This window comes from Cygnus olor, chromosome 2 (genome assembly GCF_009769625.2).
Source record: "Cygnus olor isolate bCygOlo1 chromosome 2, bCygOlo1.pri.v2, whole genome shotgun sequence".
NCBI lineage: Eukaryota > Metazoa > Chordata > Aves > Anseriformes > Anatidae > Cygnus > Cygnus olor.
The window spans coordinates 79,934,612-79,952,394 of NC_049170.1; the positions used below are offsets into that span (position 1 = coordinate 79,934,612).

At 49.6% G+C, this 17,783-nt stretch overlaps 1 protein-coding gene across 6 annotated transcripts in view; it reads right to left on the bottom strand.

The window, feature by feature from the left end:
- The window catches only part of RNF152 (ring finger protein 152), a 79,689-nt gene that overhangs the window by 24,645 nt on the left and 37,261 nt on the right, over nt 1–17,783 (bottom strand). For 2 of the 6 annotated variants that reach the window (XM_040547946.1, XM_040547945.1), the window contains exons 1-2: nt 17,339–17,473; nt 5,395–5,440 (exon numbers count right to left, since the gene is read on the bottom strand). The exons of 2 other annotated variants lie outside the window; for them this stretch is intronic. The gene's annotated coding sequence lies outside the window, so the exon portion shown is untranslated. Of the gene's footprint in view, nt 1–5,394; nt 5,441–17,338; nt 17,479–17,783 lie in introns of those variants that run through there. 2 more of the 6 variants (XM_040547944.1, XM_040547947.1) reach the window with 2 other exon arrangements.

Here is a 17,783-nt window from a genome sequence, read left to right on the forward strand (position 1 = left end):
GGTCACCCAGAGAGGCTGTGGAGTCTCCTTCTCTGGAGATATTCAAAACGCGCCTGGATGCCATCCTGCGCAATGTGCTCTGGGTGATCCTACTCAACAGGGGGGTTGGACTAGGTGATCTCCAGAGGTCCCTTCCAACCTCAGCCGTTCTGTGATTCTGTGGTGTTTCAAAAACTTGAAGCCATGTGATTCATGTTACAAATGACAACCAGCCCAACAGAGCTTCACTTGGAGCACCAAGTACTGCACCCTACTGTCTGCTGTTCCCAGTCAGCTGAAAGAAGTCTAGGGGGTTCAAATGCTTGAAATGCTTTCTGTATTTCAAAAGCAGAAGAAAAAAGTCAGCACATAAATCATCTGCAGCGAACGATGCACACATGAGAGTTTTTGATTTAATGATTTTGAAAGCAGGGCAACGTAGCAGATCCTCCTGCCAGTGGGTACGACTCTTCCGAACAGCCATGCCACCACAGGGAGGCCAAGGAGAGTGCGTGGCACGAGACACTCTGCCTGTGGCCATCAGGAGCTGCATCTGCCATGCAAACAGTAAAGGCACCACCTCGGCCTTCCCTCTGCCTGGTGGCAAGAGGAGCTGGGATGGGGACTCACTTGGCCTCCAGGCCTGGCATGGCGATGGGACAGGAAGGGAAAGGCTGCCACAGCTGCTGGTAGGCCTGGTAGAGGGCCCACCCTAAGGACAGCTTTTAAACGCAGTGTGCGCAGCTGCGTCCAGCTCGTCCACAAACACGTGTCTGTCCGCAGCGGACACAACGAAAACTTTTTCGAAATAAGCTGCAGACTTCTGTGGTTTTGGTTTGCTTGTTTCATTAGTCCTTGTTCAGCTACTGGCACCAGCATTGCCTTCAGCAGAAGTTGCACGTAAAGGCCACCTTCCCAGAGGGCACTCCCTGTGTGACACAAGGGTAGACAGGAGGGGCATTTCCATTTCTAGAAGGAGGTGAAAATTCTACCGAGTATTTGATCCAGACTCAAAGCTATTTTCACCAGTCAGTTGAAAGTTAAATAATTATCCTGGTTAAAGAAACCTAACAATTACGTTTCCATCCCCCCCCAGCAACTACTGCTGTTGTGACAACATTCATCTTGTCCATGATGACTATTATCTGCTGTATAAATATTGATGATCTGAGTAATTGCTGTTCTGTACATATGCTTCTCACAGATATGAATTTCTCTGCCTGAAGTAGGCTGCTGACAAAGTGCTCTTCTCCTTTTGCATGGCAATGAGACATTATTGGAGGTGCCACCAAGAGTCATTAGACCTGGGGAAAATAAAAAATAAAAAAAAAGAAAGAAAAGCAACAAGTAGCAACAGCCTTTGGAGAAAGGGAATGAAATCGTGTTTGCCTGGACTGGGAAGACTGAAGAGTCCCAAAGAATAACAAGCTAGCTATGCTGGCATTCAGGCAGTGTGAGTTTAGCTCTGGCTGTTCCCACACCAGGCACTGCTCAAAGGGAAAGAGCAGTACCCACGCCATACCTACCCGGAGGCTCAGTGATGACAGGGGTGCTCTTTCTGGATTAAAAACCAATCAGGAAAACATGCCAGTCCTGCACTGGAGTGTGAATGCCAGGCTGAATGCTGTGCGGGGACAGATGGAGTTACAGATACCACCGCCAAACCTCTGCCAGCACACAGCCATCACCAAGTCAGAGCAAAACTGGTCCTGAGGAACCCAGCACGTCTTCGAGGATAACGCATGCAGCACATCGGTTCAAACTCTTCTTGCTGGTTACATTCATTCAACAAACAGACTTTGTGCCCAGTCAGGGAGTCCTCCATCCTCTGATGATCAGCAAAAAAAACAGACAAAACACCGCACTCCATGCACTGCCCGAGCTGATCAACCCGCCACATCTGGTGGTACAAAGACCTGGGTCAGGTTGAGCCATGGCCCAGCCCTCCCACAGTCACACGGCCTCACGCTCCAGGCCTTGAATTTTGCCTCTGGACTCCAAACAGCCAACAGCACATGAGAGATGAAGACCCTTCTTAGCAGCCACAGACCTTCTAGGAAATAAAACTTGGAGTCTGAACCCTGGTAAAATTACACCCCTGGAATTACAAGTCGAGAGATGAAGATTTTTTTCAGCCACAGCAAGGTTTGCACTGAGAGTTTCCTTGTAGCGTTACTCTGTTTTTAAGGTCTCCACCCATCCTTCACAGTATCTGGAAACTAACACTGGACAAGGATGTTTAAAAAGAAAAAAAAAAAAAACAACAAAAAAAAAAACGTTCTTTTCTAACTTACATCTGTTACAAAAATTTAGGCAAAGCTAAAAATCTTCCTGATTTACATGTGATAGGGAAGGACTGTGTTGCGGTAGATTAGGGAGGGTGCAGATAGGATGCAGAAAGTAGCAAAAGAAAAAAATACTGAACTCTCTACAGGAGCTGGAGGCCAGGGCAGGAACAAGAGGAAATGCAGTGGATGGGGACAGGGAACAAGCAGGAAGCAAGGGCGAATGTAGATAAGGTGTGAGCAAAGTTTGGAGTGCCTGGAGGTGGAGAGGGAGGACGTGATGTTTGTTATGAGCAAAAGAAATAGTCTGGAAGCCTTACCTCCTTTGTTGCCCTGTTCAAACAATTACATAATAAGCTATTATACGTAATCACAGCTGCCACTAATTTATATATACATATTACATGCAGATGAACAGACTCAATACAAGTATTTGCTAAACACTGACACATCTTCTCTCTGTGACACTTGGTGTTAAGCCCTGCAATTGCTCAATGCAATAATTCCCCTACCACTTTCTGCAGTTTCCTTCCCCCCTTTCCCCCATAATTCAAACAGTGCTTTGGGGATTAATATGTTACAGTCTTTATGACAACTGCTGTACATCTCTGAATGTTGAAGGGAAGTCGCTTCCAGCAGAAAATTAAAGGTTGAACTCCTACCAGTAACCCTGGGCATGCTTAACTAATACTAAGCCACATAACATAACCTAATTAGTACAACAGGTCCTTAAAAAAAAATCCGCATGACCTCATTGCCAGTTCTTACACTGAGTCATTGTGGAAACCAGTTGAAACAGAGCCCTGTGTGATTCTCTATCAAAACAGTGCACTGCCTTGACTGAATAGACTGGGTCTAGCTGCAACAACCAGGTAACCCCCAACCTCTTCACTCTTGTGTCGTCATCCCCATTCTGATTTTAAAGCAAGACACAACCTGATGGCCTCCAGCAAGTATCCAGCCCTACCTAAGTGGCCTCCTACAGTTGCTTTGCCTGAACACAGATTAGCTGTAACATAATCTATGCGCACTCAGAATGCTCTCCTGCTAATGCAGATTATTTCGCATGCACACACAAAATGCAGGTGGGCCAAGCAACGAACTGTCCAATTCACAAGCGCAAACATTTGGTACTCACAAGCTTTTACATGCATTTTAATTTGAACGCAATGAAGTGTACCCACAACTTTGAAAGTCCTGTTAAAACACCGTTAAAAGCATGACTCAGATCTTAAATGCTCACTTTCCTGAGTCACTAAAAAGTGAAATCAAATTTCCATCAAATAATGCTCAGTCTTCTTGGTTATTAATCCCATGCTTTGCTCCAAAATCACCATGACTTAATTTTGCTAAATCTATGCCCGTTCAACGTACCTTATCCCGTCAATCTGAAGCATGAAGAAATATGACCTCAGACCACCACAGCCGCATCGCCAAATTTCCTCAGAGAGGATGCAGCCAAACTTGCAAAATTGCAGCTTTACCAGCTCACTGGGTTTTCATCGAGAGATTAGCTAATTTCATCACATCTGTGCCAAAATTGCTATGTCCACAAAAACAAATGCTTTGCTGGGTTCATATCCTGATAAAGTATCCCTCGTGGAGATGTGAAAATGCAATTTTGCTATAAAAATAAATGCAGTGGAGTTAATCATTTCTTGTAGTGGCCACATGGTCATCTATTTTCATTGTTTCCAAACATCCGCTGCACTCTCAAGACTCAGGAAGCCAACGATACGTGGGCTGCAAGACCCTGCTTCTCTTGGCTCTCTCCTGACTTGCAGCAGCCTTCCTGGGGAGCGCAGGGGTCGCCAGACAAGTGCAGGTGCCTCCCAGAGGCCGAGCACCTTCTCCTCACCAGTAAGGGCAGGCTGATGCTACGTTTGCCTTCTGCTGCTGCTGTGAGATCTGTAAGCGGGCCATACAGCTGCAGCCGAGGCTCACTGAAATAGGGATTTGAGCCACGATGCAGGGAAGGCTCGACCACATGCGTGCATCCTCACGGTGGCACACGGACGTGGGCAGTGCAGCACACCCGCCGGCCTCTCCCTCTGCTACAAATCGATTATTTTGCACCAGCTTTTCACGGGAAGAGATTTTGCCAATACCTGGAGCTCTGTGCTTTAACAAGCTAGGAAGTGCAGCCAAAAGACTGATGGAAAGCGTAGGCGCTAACCAAATTTATTTACATTATGTACTCCTGAAACAAACTACCAGGTACCAAATACATCACCCGATAAATCAAAGAAACCTAAATAAGCAGTTTGAGATTCCAAGCAATCTCCTGAAATTGCTACTCCTACAAAGCTTTATTTTAGCTTGCTGGTTGCAAAAGGTGCCAGCAATCTCAGAACAGGAGCTGAAAAAGTAATACAATACCATTCAAACATTTGTTTGCTTACCAAGGAAACATGTTTCGCAGTTTCCTTTTACTATATGGCACTATAGAACGGCAACTTGTATTTTATTCTGCTCATTCTTTTCAGTCCTCAAGTGGCTTACACTGTTTTCTTCCTCAGCTAATGCCTAGATGACTCCCAGTGTTCACTTCAAGAATATTTCCTCAAGCTCCAGAGAGCCTGAACACATACATCCCAACACATTTCCCAGGTGCACTACCGCCAATTTACAGTACTCTTTTCAGATGAAGCTGATCCTCAATAACTTCAAAAACGTATTTTAATAAGGCCAGCACTGGAAGTAGGTTTCTGCCTGCTCGTGAGGCTCTGAACAGAGAGCACCGATGGGATTCGCTGTTTTGGATCACTTTCATCAGCAGTCTCCTGCTCAGAGGAGGTCATAAAACACTGCCAGGAACCAGATGTAAAGATGGATGCACTAAAGAAGTAAAACAAACAAAAACCCAAACAAAGCAACTGTTCCCTTCTCTCCCCAACCTCCTCCCACCCTTTTTTCTTCTAGCCGGCACATCAGTGCCAAGAACAGAAAATAAAATGATAATGTGGTCGTAGAGACACTTACTTAACCCACAATCTCCCGACAGCTTTTGAGCTTTTGTAAGTACTGTTAAGGGTTTTTTCCCTTGGAAGACATGCATTTATTTAATACAGAAGCTCACTATTCGGTCACATTTGACATTACTGAAGCATTTGAAGATAGCTTCACTCACCTAAGATGCTTGCATGTGTTTCTCAGCATCCTCTCCACGGCATATGCTGAAATAAAGTGGATCTGCATGTTACCCTGCTTGATTTGATTTGTGCAAGGGAGAAGCTGCTGCATCTCAAGAGCATGTAGCACATCACACCGGTGACTTCAGAGCTTGCAAGGCTCTGCAAGTTGCTACTAAAACAATTTTTTCGTAACAGTAATTTTTCATAAACCACTGATTTTCACTGGCTTTTTTTTTTTTTGGTAAGTCAAAAATATTCATTTATTTTAGTTTATCCTCTGTACATACATGTGTGAGCATACACACAAAGCTTTTTCTTCAACCTTTTTGCTTTTCTCATTTTGCCACTAAGAGAAACAGAAGAGGGCGAGAGAAGGGAGCAGATGAGAGCTGTCTTTTCACATTTGGCTTTTAAATGAAAGACTGGGCAAAATACATTTTTGTGCAAGCTTTCTGGTTTGGAAAAGGCCGTTTTACATTTGAAGTAATTCAGTCAGCTGAACATGTGACAAACGCTGAGAATAAACAGCTTTGGACCACAGGGCGTGGCCCTTTGACTTCACCTGTAAAAATGAAGATGTTTCTATACAAAGGCAGCTAATCAGCAGTTCTGAGTAGACGTTCAGAGGATATGAGAATGAGGTCCCTCTGCACTTTTCCTGCACTGGCTCTGCAGTACTTTGCTGATCAGCAGTGACACCAGCATTCAGGAGCGTCCGAGCCGCCGTGGGAAGCGAAGCTGTCCCTGTGCAACGTCTGCCTTTGTTTCCACTTGACAGCGCACAATACAATTAGCATTTTCCAGCTTCGCTGCCAGTTTGGAAGACAATAAATGAGAGTATTAACGGAGGCTTGAGCAGCAGGTCTTATGAATTACACACACGCGAAAAAATCCCTTCTGCTTGATCCCAATCTTCCACAGGTCTCTAATGAGAACCACGAACGCCATCTACTAATCATCTCATCACTAATGCAAATAACCATCTTGGCCTCTCATCAAGCATCTCTCAGGCTTAAACAACGTGCCCTCAGATCGCACAGCCCTGCGTGCAGAAGTCCCAGAGGCTGCTCTGCCCGGCGCAACCTCGTACTTGAGCCCAGGCCATCCGTCCCCCAGCCACTGGCGCAGCTCACGAGCCCGTCTGTCCCCAGCCGGGCAAGGGAGGGCTGGATATGGAGAACAGAGCGAGGTGAGAGCAGCCTGGGGCCATCCCAATGCTCCCCAAATCTGCAGCATATGGTACGACCAAACGCTTCCCCCCCTGTGCTGTACCGACCTGCAAAATGGGACACACGCCACGGTCTGACCCTCTCTTACAGTGCTCTGAAGCCACACGATGAGAAAGGCATTTGTCTGTGAACCCTTACTACTGTCCTGTTAGCGGGGGTCACCAGGGCTTCCAAAATAACAGGACACCTCATATACGTCACTGAAATCTGTGCTAGTCCCTCACCCTTGGCACCAGGTCCGTATCGCCAATACTCACAACATTTATGGGGAAACCGGCATACGGAGCGGTGCAGCAAACAAATGAAAATCCTTTGAGAATCAGATCAAAAATACCGAGCAGGCCCCGATGCCCCAAAAGCAAAGGCAAACACCACCTGGACAAGCAACCTGTAGCTGCAGTCAGATGTTAATAGATCTGCCATAGGGGAACAGAGAAAAACAGGCTCCCAAGCATTTGCAGAATAGCACAACTCAGGTTTATTTCTAAATATTTATATATGTAAAGCATCGCTAGGAAGAAAAGTCTTGAGGAATTTAAATATTCTGAATGGCAACAGGAACGGCTCAGCACCGCTGTCCTGCTGCCGTGAGCTCTTGCCAGCACAGCTCCGCCGCCAGCAGCTGCCCGCTCAGCCGAAGGGAGAGTTGCTGGACGTCGAATGCCCCTATCAGCAAGTTTTTACTTTCCAAGCAGTATGTGTTTGTATAGCAGAAATCCCCCTATCAGCACTGCCAGCTGTGCCCAAATTACAGCCACCGCAAGCGAGCACACCGCAAAATCATAACGCCTGCGCACGTGTAAACAGCACGCTTCTGGAGAGAGCGTTCCCAGAGTAACCACCACAGAGATTGCAGCCCTCTGGGATGCCGGAAGGCTGCAGTGGTCTGCTGTCACCTTCAGGGCTCACCACGTGCTGAGCGTGACGCCCCCGCACCTCGCAGGGAGCACGGCCACATCCACACGACGGCTTCGGCACCCGCGCCCACGCCAGCGTTGAGAACCGAATGCTCTTCGGTGTGCTCCTCTCCCTAATTTTAGCTTGAAGCCATTAAACTACCAACCTGCACTAGGGCAGGAAACGCAGGCAGAGGAACTCCTCTCTAAACCTTACCACATGGATTGCAGCAGCTGCCCCGGGAAGATAAGCAGGGAAAAACGGGGGGAGCTTGCCACAGCTCAAGCAGACTCAGGACATCCTCTCAGGAGAGGCAGAGGGCACAAAGCTTTAAAACCAGCTTGCTACAGCACTCAGACAGAAGACTGCCTCCGCCTCAAATTACTCACTTTTACAAACGGCCCTCCAAGCACCTGAACAAACCTCTTACACAACTCCACCTGCAGCAGATGGGAGGTCTGATGAAGATGCCGTGACTTGGCAAGGCTGAGGCTTGAACTGAATTGAGGCTTGAGTCCACTCCTGGTCAGGAGCTTCTTGAAAGGTGCCTCCTTCTCCCAGCTTTTGACTTGGAAGAAAGCAGGAGGAGATGAGAAAAAAAGGCTGATGCTTCCTTCTCTTAACTAACTCACCTACGCAGGTACTTTTCAAAATAAGCGCAATTAGGGCAAATTGCTTTGGGGTTTAGTAAATTCTGCAGCCTTCAATCCCAGAGGAAAGAAGGGCTAGGGAAAACTACTACCAAGAAAACCGTGCTTTTGTTAAAGCCTGAAGAAAATCAGAATTGTATGGAGAACGTTTTGGCCCAATTCTAGATGAAACACACTCCAGCAAACCTCCTGTCCATGAGAAAGTCTCACACAGCACACAAACATCTGGGCTGTGTTTTCAAGCTGGCATTCATCAGTAGTTAGCTGTCTAGTGCCTCCAGCTCAGCCACATCCATCATGCCTAAAACTGTGATTGTTGTTTCTCTGGTATCACAGCCTCCCTCGCTTCTTTTCAGACCACCTAAATACACCGCTTCTGCTCAGAGCAAAACGTATGACCACAGTGGCTATGAGGACCATACGAAGTATGACACAAAGACATTCCTGTCATGCAAGCCAGCCTGCCAGAATTATTGAACACCATGCGGGAAAGTCACCAAAACCAACCAAACAAATAAAATCAACCGCTGCCTCTCAGAGGCTGCGAGCACACTTCACTGCCTACTTGCAGGGCCTTCACACAGCAGCCCAGGACTGTACGGAGCATGGGGTCCAACGCTGACAACAGCCCTAGCAGCGGTTAAGGGGCATAGCAAGGAAAACGAGAAGCAAGGGTACGAAGTGAAGTGCAAGAAGCTCTCATTATAAAGCAGGCCATCCGTTCTGGAGCACTCCGAGCCAGGGGCTTCATCAGCAGGGCAAGGCTCTGCGCCAGGTGAGAGGTGAGTTGGTGTCCGTGCTGATGGCTGGCACGTAGCCTGGAGGAAACGGGGACTCACCGCACCCGTCCCCACAAGCCAAACAGCTCCAGCACCCTCGCTCCTCTCAGCGGAGATGTAAGGCCCACGGGGGGAAACCTCCTGCAGGCGTGGGCACCTCAGCACCACGGGGGAAGCTGGAGCTACTGGTGCCATCCCTTTTTCCTCCAGCTCCCTCGGGACAGCTTTTCAGATCTGATTTACTGTCTAGACACGGCACGCTACCACGCAGTGCAACTGAAGACAGAGCACTAGACTGAAGGAAACAGACTGGCACAGGCTTTTTTTTTTTAAAACAATACGTTGTACAGTCTACGGTAACATCCTCACCCAAAAAACACTCGATCTGCCCTGCACCTTAGGAGCTGGCTGCTGAAAAAAATCCAGACTGCAATTAAAACACAGATTCCTTTTAAGTTTCACTTCCCTCTGCAATTTTATAATCGTCTCATCCATCAATTTTGAAAGAATATTAATACTGGCATCAGCTGGCTCTCCACATCTTCTGCTGAGCCAGCTTTTTCAAAGTCCTGTCCATGCCTTTCAGCATCCAACCAACCACAGATGCTGCGAGGAAGAGGAGAGGGGGAGGCAGAGCTGGAAGGGAAGAGCAAAGCTGGCAAAGCTCATCCAGCATGGGGCCACCCCACAAAGCAGCGGCCTCTGTCCCCAGGGAGCTACAATGGCTTACGCTGCCTGGAGATTTGCCCAAATGTTTACCTCAGAAGCAAAACCCACACACAAATTACCCAGAGCAAGACTGTATCAGAGATGACCTACCTGAAGCCAACACGACCCGTCCACACTCAGACCAGATCCCAAGCACACAAACTCACTGCTGCCTTCCAGGTCAGCGATGTGCAACCTTCTTTTGATTCACAGTACCTTTTTTTTTTTACCCCTCTGAAAGTTGTGTAGCTCTCTCCTTTGACACACCCCATTTCTGTGTAGATCTCTCCTTTGACACAACCCATTTCTTCCCCGTTATCTCTCACAGACTCTTTACACAACATCCATGGCTCCCAAGTATCTGCAGACCATGTACGAAAACAAATGCCATGTTCCTTTGTGTACTTTTCTCTTTTTCAAGCACATGAAGTTCAGCTCTGAAACACTAGTTCTTGGATTTGTTCACGCACAGCAGTAATGCGGGGAGAATTAGCTGAAGCAAGTCTTCAGTACCTGGCTTACCAGTTAATTGGTAAAGACCTACAATCTGTTGAGTCATCCCAAACTTTGTAAGACACTCTGTTCTGTCATTGTTTTACCATTCTAAGTTGACATTGTTCATATTTATCATGGCCATGATTACTATCACAAATTCCCAAGAACGCAAGTCTTGGTTTAAAACCATTCTCATCCCATTTGCTTCTTTGCAGGTCAGGCTGGCCTGTTCCAAGACCAGACTCTGTTGGCAACTGTTATTTTCTTTGCTGGTATCATCCACTTTTTTTCATCTGTTTTAATGAACAAAACAAATCTCAAAGTGTGTAAAGAAAGCCAATTGTTAAGTTCATTTGAGCATAATCAGAACTTCTGCATCTTCCTCTGTTACCGCAGTGTGAGGCTTATACCAACCCTCCTTGCCCTCTGATCAAAGCTCTCAGAAGACACTGACTGCAAATTGGCCAGAAGAATGAAACACAGGCTGAAAAGCATCTAATTGCTTGCTGGGACCACACACGTCTTCTCTGGGAAGCGCCTGAGTTTGCACCAACTTGCACTTCAGCTGGAATCCCAGCCTCTGGAACCTACTCCCAGAAAATCAACAACAACAAAAAAAAGTCATTGGCCAGTCGGTCCTCCTCATTTTGCTGTGAACTGATGTAATTTAAGTCTCATATTCAGCCCCATAAAACAGCATATTCACCTAGGCTTGACTGTAGAATAAGCTAGGAGGCATCAGGTGAGACCCCATACAAAGAAACACAGAAACAGAGCAGAAGGCAGCATTTTCTTTAGAAATAAAGCCACTTTACAGAGCTGGCCTAAAGCAGCTATTTACCCATTGCCTGAGCTCAGGATGACCACAGCAATAGCCCTAGGCGAGAAGTAAGGAAGATGAAACCCCCCAGATGAGCGAGGAAGCGGCAGAGCTCTGCCCACCCCATCCTCAGATGGGATCTGGGGCTGTCCTGGCTCTGGCCAGGGAGCCCCCTCAGCACGGTGCGTGTCCCGTTCAGGGGACTACCAGCACCCAGAGCCAGCCAGCGCAGGCTGTTAGCTCACGGGTTAGAAATTAATGCTGCAGCCCAAAGGTCTAAGCCCTCTGGATGGCCCGGGTCACTGCAGTTTCACATAACAGGACTGTTTTTTAATCTCTCTCCCCTTTTTCCAGTTAGAAAACTGCATTAAAACTCCGACATGTTTTAGCTTTTAACACACAGACTGCAAACTTGAGCACTCCGAAGCTAAGAGGAACCATAATGAGGACTGCCTCTGTGACCTTCCCCCAGCTCCCATACGCCTCTGCACCGATTTTGCCGTCTCTAATTCCAGACTCAGAAACCAGTTGCGTCCTGGAAACCAGCTGCTGTCGTAAAAAGGGATAGGGCTGTGTGATAAAGGAGATGGCACTCTCAGCCCCTGCCTTGTTCAGTGGGGGTCAGAAAGATCAGTGAGTGAGGCAAGGCAGGAAGAAACCGAGACAACCACCTTGTTTGAGGAAGTTGGGCATATCGCCTGTGGGCAGCACTCGCCTCTCTCTCAGCTCCAGTCTTTGCAAGACGCTCAGCAAGCCACCAAAAGCAGTTTTTCTCCAGGTGACCCCTGGCGGGGCAGTCCCCAGCCTCTGCAAACCCAGGGCACCTAGGGCTGACCTGCACAAGTGCTGCGACTTACAGCTCAGGCCAACCACCCTCGTGCCTCCAGCTGGTGAAGTGCTACATCATGCTAGGTGTTCTGGGGCGAGTGAAAAACAAAATCATCCCTGAGCATCTCTGCGAGGCAGCCAAAAATTGAAGGAGTTTCATTCATTTGAGCTTTATTTGCTCTTTGCCTCTCTTCCTGAAGACGCGCACGGTGCCAGCATCTGAGATGTCGCAAGAGCTTCCCCGCCTGCGAAGCCCCCGGGAAGGAATTAACAGCACAGCTCGGTTCGAGCCTTGGGTGGGCTGTAGAATAGGTGTGGAGACACATGCAGAAAGTAAACGGGGGAGAGAAAATGAATTATGCAGTAATTACTGAAAGAGGGGAAAAAATGTGAAAGGGAAAAAATGACGCAACTGTAGAATTAGAGATTGTATCATAATGCAGATGCGAAGGGGAGCTGTGCAACGTTAGTTCTGGCATTTCCTTGCCTTTGTCCGCTGGATTTTGTAACCTCATTGTTCTCCTAATGTCATTATTTTGTAAGTAATTTAAATGCAACATAATTATGAGCTCCTGTGTTTATATCTTTTCATCATTAATAACATGTGGAACAACTAGCAGACTGCTCCCAGCGTGATGGATGCCTCCAGCAGATGGCTAGGAACGATTCGTTTTCTTCCACCTCTGTCAGAGGTAAAGAGCAGGGAGGAGAGAGGGAGATTTCATACTTGAACTTCAATTTCATGCACAAACATTTGGAGATTTTGGGGTTGCTTCAGATGAGGAAACCAAGCCTGCTATCAATCAATCGTGCTGAAATGAATCGTAACAGATCAGATTTGAAAAGCAGGGGACACGGCAGCTGATGCACATTGCCCAAGGTCAGAGCGAAAGCTCCCAAGGCCTGGATCCCAAATAACCCGGCTGACAGCTCCAAGCTGCTGAATCCCTCCTACCTCCCACATTAAAACTTGTTTAAGGGTAATTATCGCTGTTAACTGCAGGTCAGGGAAGGAGCCGATCACCTCCAGGCTGTGTTTGCTGGTGAATGCAGCCAACACGCAACTTCTAAGAGTGTGTCACAGAAAATACAACTGCGAGCAAACATTATGGCCCTACATGCTCGTCCTAGAGGATAATTGTTGTATTGTGTTTTTTTTTTTTAAGTGAATTACCCTGTGCACCTCAGACTTCAGGCAACTTGCCAGCACGTTTCTCAGAGTCGGACGCGTCTGGCTCACCCTGCTTCATGAGGGAAAGCAGCTGCAATAGCAACAACCTGACTTGTTTTATTTGCAGATGATATTAGCTGGCAAGAGGCAGTGTGTCTGATGGCATACTCACTGCGTAGGCTTTGCGCTTTCAAAAAATAAAACTCTATTTGTCTTTGTATGCTCCTGTTTGTAAACACCCCCCTCCCTTTCTTTCAAGTAGTATTTCTGCTTCGTCTAACGGGCGCTGGCAGCTCCTGTCACAACCTTTGCATGCTGCTGCTCCTAACAAAGCGAGCTGCACTTGCATCCTTCCCCGCCCTCAGACGCGGAGCTGCCGGGTCCCACAGGCTCAGCCAGCCAGAGCCTGCGGCGCTCTGACCGCTCCAGCTCTCTCCAGCTCACACGCTCTGTGTAGGCTCCGCCGTGGAAACATCTGTTGTGGTGGAAGCATCGCAGTCCCTTGCTTTTGGCAGGCAAGCCACTCTGCTTTGAAACGTAATGGAGAAAGCTCTGCCCCTATCACAGGTGCCTGCTGTGCCTCCTCACCTGCTGCTGCGTGGTGGGAAGGGCACAAGAGGGACCGGCAGCCCGTTGCACAAGTCGTAACGGGGAATCAGCGACACAGTTTCTCCCTTCGCCTCACCTTGACAGAGGCATCTCATCTTAGCTGCGCCACGAGCCGTCTGAGAAGGGCGTTTGAGATTCAGCTCAGCCCTCTGAGGTGAGGCTTACAGCATCAGAGCCCGACGCTGGAGGTCTCTGCAGAGCAGCCACTATGCTCGACACCCTGGGACATCAGGGACGTACGGCCTGAGGACCAGCAGCCACGGCGGGCAGAGAGCACCTGCGATAGCCTCTGCCTCAACAGATGCCCATCTGCTCCTTCAGTCGGGGTCTGGACAGGACGTACCCAGCCCACCCATACCGAAAACTGCCTGGGGTCAGGGTCAGGCTGCTCCTTCCAGCAGTGCTTTTCCCAGATCCCCAGCACAGACCGCCCAGGACACCCATGTGTCAGCACAGCCACATCCACGCGGGACAACTCCGGTACACGTCCTCCACTCTCACATCCTCCGCCACGGCTCACACCAACGTCGCTTCACACCAACCCCGACCCTAGGGGCCACACACGCTTCATGGCATGGCCAGGTGCTGCATGTCCAACCACTGCGTGGCAGAACAGGGAAAGGCTGAAACCCACCTCCTTCCTGTCAAAGGCAGCACTGCTTCAAAGATTTCCCATCTCCCCAGCCACTAACCTCAGCAACAGCAAGCGGGAAATTTATGATCTTCAAGCCTGCCAGCCTCTGGGGTGATCTGGCTGAAGCTGGCCAAATGGAAAGGGCAGGAGACAGACAGCACTCATCTCCTGGGGAAACTAAGTTACAAAGAAAAGAAAATATGGGGGAGCGGGAGATGAAAACTATGATCCACTTGATGAGCAGCATTTCCACGTTTGGTTCTGTCCCAGGAAACGAAGCCCTGCTCCATCAAGCATGCGAGCGGCACAGCACACGCTGCAGCTAGACCCTGTAACTTCCCAGCCTTCCTCCCTCTGGGGCAGGAAGGGGCAAATTACGAGTTCATTTCCATTTGCAGGTTCCTCTGCAGGGGTAATTCCTGCAGCCAGAAGGAAGGGGTGGCCAGGTCGTTTGCACCTGAAGGGGGCGAAATGCCTTGTCAGGGCTGGAGGACTAGGACCCGAGTTCACAGAGCCCAGCACAGCAGCAGCAAACCTGTTTGTGGAGAAAACAGCACCAGCACAGCAAGCAGGCAGCTCTGGACAGACCCAAAAACAGCTGTGGAATTTCTCCAGAAGCTCTGCGTACTGTAAAGGGGAGGAAAGTCCGGCCCCCAGCCCACCCACCGGATAGAGGCAAAGCCTAAGAACAGGAGAGAATTTAAGGCATGCCAGGATCACAGGCTTTGGAAATCCATTTCCCACATTCTCCTCACACACACAAAAAAGAGCACTCGTGCCCCAAATCCACAACCTTTTGCTCAAACTGCACACCATTTCCTCAGCTGAACAACCACGCTCAAGCCAGCAGAACTTCTTGCCTGAGTAACTGCTACTTGATGCTTAGGAGGGCTGCAGGACTGACTGACAAATAAATACAGATGGCAGTGTACGACCACCCTTTTTAAAGGCTGGTGCCCTATGCCAGGCCCCAAAGTCAATGGCTCTATGAGCAAAAATACAGATCACTGGGTCTTTGGTAGAGTCACACCAACCGATCATCAATGTCACATGCATCCCTGCAGACCTGTATCCCCCAGGCACCATCAACTGACTGGGGTCACGGTCTGAAAAATATTTTACTGCCTTAGAAAACTTGATTCTGCTTGAAATGATGGTTTGAGCATTTAAAAGTATAAGCTTCACTAGCTTTCAGAAGGACCTCAAATCTCCAGTGCAAACTAATCCTCCATAGAACTCCAGCAGAGGAGCACCTACTTTGTAGATATTGGTCCCAAGCAAGGTCAGCTCCGCCATAGCAAACCCAAATACAATATGGTATTTGTTCTGAGCACCATGCAAGCAAAAAGGATGTACAGTTCACACCCTGGAAAGCTTACAGTAGGCAGCCCTGAGCTTAAAACCCTTGCATGCAAGCTTGCTTATGCATATCCCTCAATTTCACCAGGACAACACGTATGACTAGAGGTAAAACCATGCTGAAACCTCCGTCAGGCTGTGGCTGCTGGAGATCCTGCTCCGCTTCATCAAAGGGTCAAAGCGAGAGCCCTGAACTGGAGCCAGAATCAGGTACAGAAGCAGGCGAGAAACACACCCTGGGATTTTGGCACAGCTGGAGGCCCGAGTGAGTCAGTTGGGGAACGGAGACAAGTGCCCAGAAGCAGCTACCTGCCAGCTCCCTGCACGCTCTGCTAAGCCAGAGAGCATCTTTGGACGAGCGGCTCATTCCGAGTTAGTGCATTTACACGTGTAATTTAAAGGCATTATATTAAGGCCAAAATAAAATCTATTGTCCTGCTGGCATTTCTGATCTGGATGTAATCTCATCACCACCACCGGTTCCAAGGAGACTTCACAATGTGCACAAAACTTCCATCAGGTGTTCCCCACACAACTTCCCCCCGTCTCCCCCAGACAAGCAGCGGAAAACAAACATTTTTTTTCATTTGTCTTTGCATACCTGGCAGGCTGTCCAAAACCTCCGACAGACGTTACAGGTTTGAACCAGAGATTTCGGCTTTTTAGCTCTACTGCCAACAAAAGCATGTGCACGGAGGGAATTTTCCACACAACCCCGTGCTGATGATACACCGGTGACACAGAGTGATGGTCCCAAATTGTCCCGACCCCACAAGCCTCAGCCACGGTTAGTTTTACATTTCACCTTTCGTGCAATTAACAAGCAGCTCAGATGCAATCGCACACCGTTACATAGCAGAGAACAGCATTTTCAGCACAAGACTTTTTCTAAATTACTGTTATCATCATCCCATGAGTTCAGACTCGGTGGGCATTTCAGAAAGGCTCGTGACCTCAGCCCGGATGCAGAAAGGCTGGAAGCAAGACCTTCACAGACATGAGAAGTTGGAAGGTTGCAGATATTTTCCGACAGCCTCGCTCAGCCCCAAAATCTAAGCAGATCCGCATCGAAATAAAACGCCTCCGAACGGGAGCACAGAAAAAAATCACAGACCAAACCTGCGAGAAGGAGGAAAGGAGTTGCAGCGAGGAAACACGAACAGGGGAACTGCAGTGTTTCTAGCCGAACCAGCGGGACCTTATCGCAAGCCCGCGTGCTTTGTTCTCTCTGTTGGCTTTTCTAACACCCCTACTACAAACACCCGCCCTCGCCGCCTCCCCGGCCGACCAGGCACATCGCGGGCGCACGGCCCCGCACCTCGGGAGAGCCGTCTCCCCCGCAGCCGGCATGTCGGAACAAAGCGCCGGGCTGAGGGATGCCGGCAGCCCTCGCGAGCCGCAGATCTCCTCGGCTCGACCCCAGCCAGGAGGCAGCGGCAGCGGCATCTCCCTCCCGGCTGCTACAAACTCCCAGCCCCGCCGCCGTGCCGGGCTGCCGCCGACCGGGCTCCGCGCCTCGCCCCTACCGAAACATTCAAGCGTGATTTTCGTTTTTTTTTTTTTTTTTTTTTTTTTTTTTTTTTTTCTCCCCTAAAAACCCGGCAAGGCGGCTCAGCCCCGGTATTCTCCGGCGTGAGGAAAACGGAGAAAAAAAAAAAAAAAAAAAAGCGATAAAATCCCGGAACAGCCCGCAAGCCACCCGCGGGCGAGGCGCAAGGCTGAGCCCACCCCGTACCTCAGCCCCACCGCGGTGCATTTTACCTGCCGCCGAGCCGCTGCGGGTGTCTCCGGCGGCAGGCGGCCGCCAGCCCCGTCCTGCCGGCGGCGGGGCCGGTTACGAAACGCCCCGGCCGGCCCCGCGGAGCGGCGGCAGCGGGAGGAGCGGCGGGGGCGACGCGCCCACCCCGCCCAGCCCGGCCCGGCCCGGCCCAGCCCCGGCCGCCGCCGGCTCCCGCCGCGCCCGGCTCGCTCCCACCCCACCGACCTTGCCCGCGGCCGGCCCCGACAGCGCCGCCCCCCGGCCCCGCTCCCGAGCTGGCGGCGGGGCCCCCCCGCGGCTGGGCCGCCCCCGACACGGCCCCTGAGGCGCTTGGGGATGGGACGCGTGGAATCACAGAATCAGTAGGGTTGGGAAAGACCTCCAGGATCATCTGGTCCAACCATCTCCCTGCCAGCAGTGTCACCCACTAACCCATGTCCCTAAGCA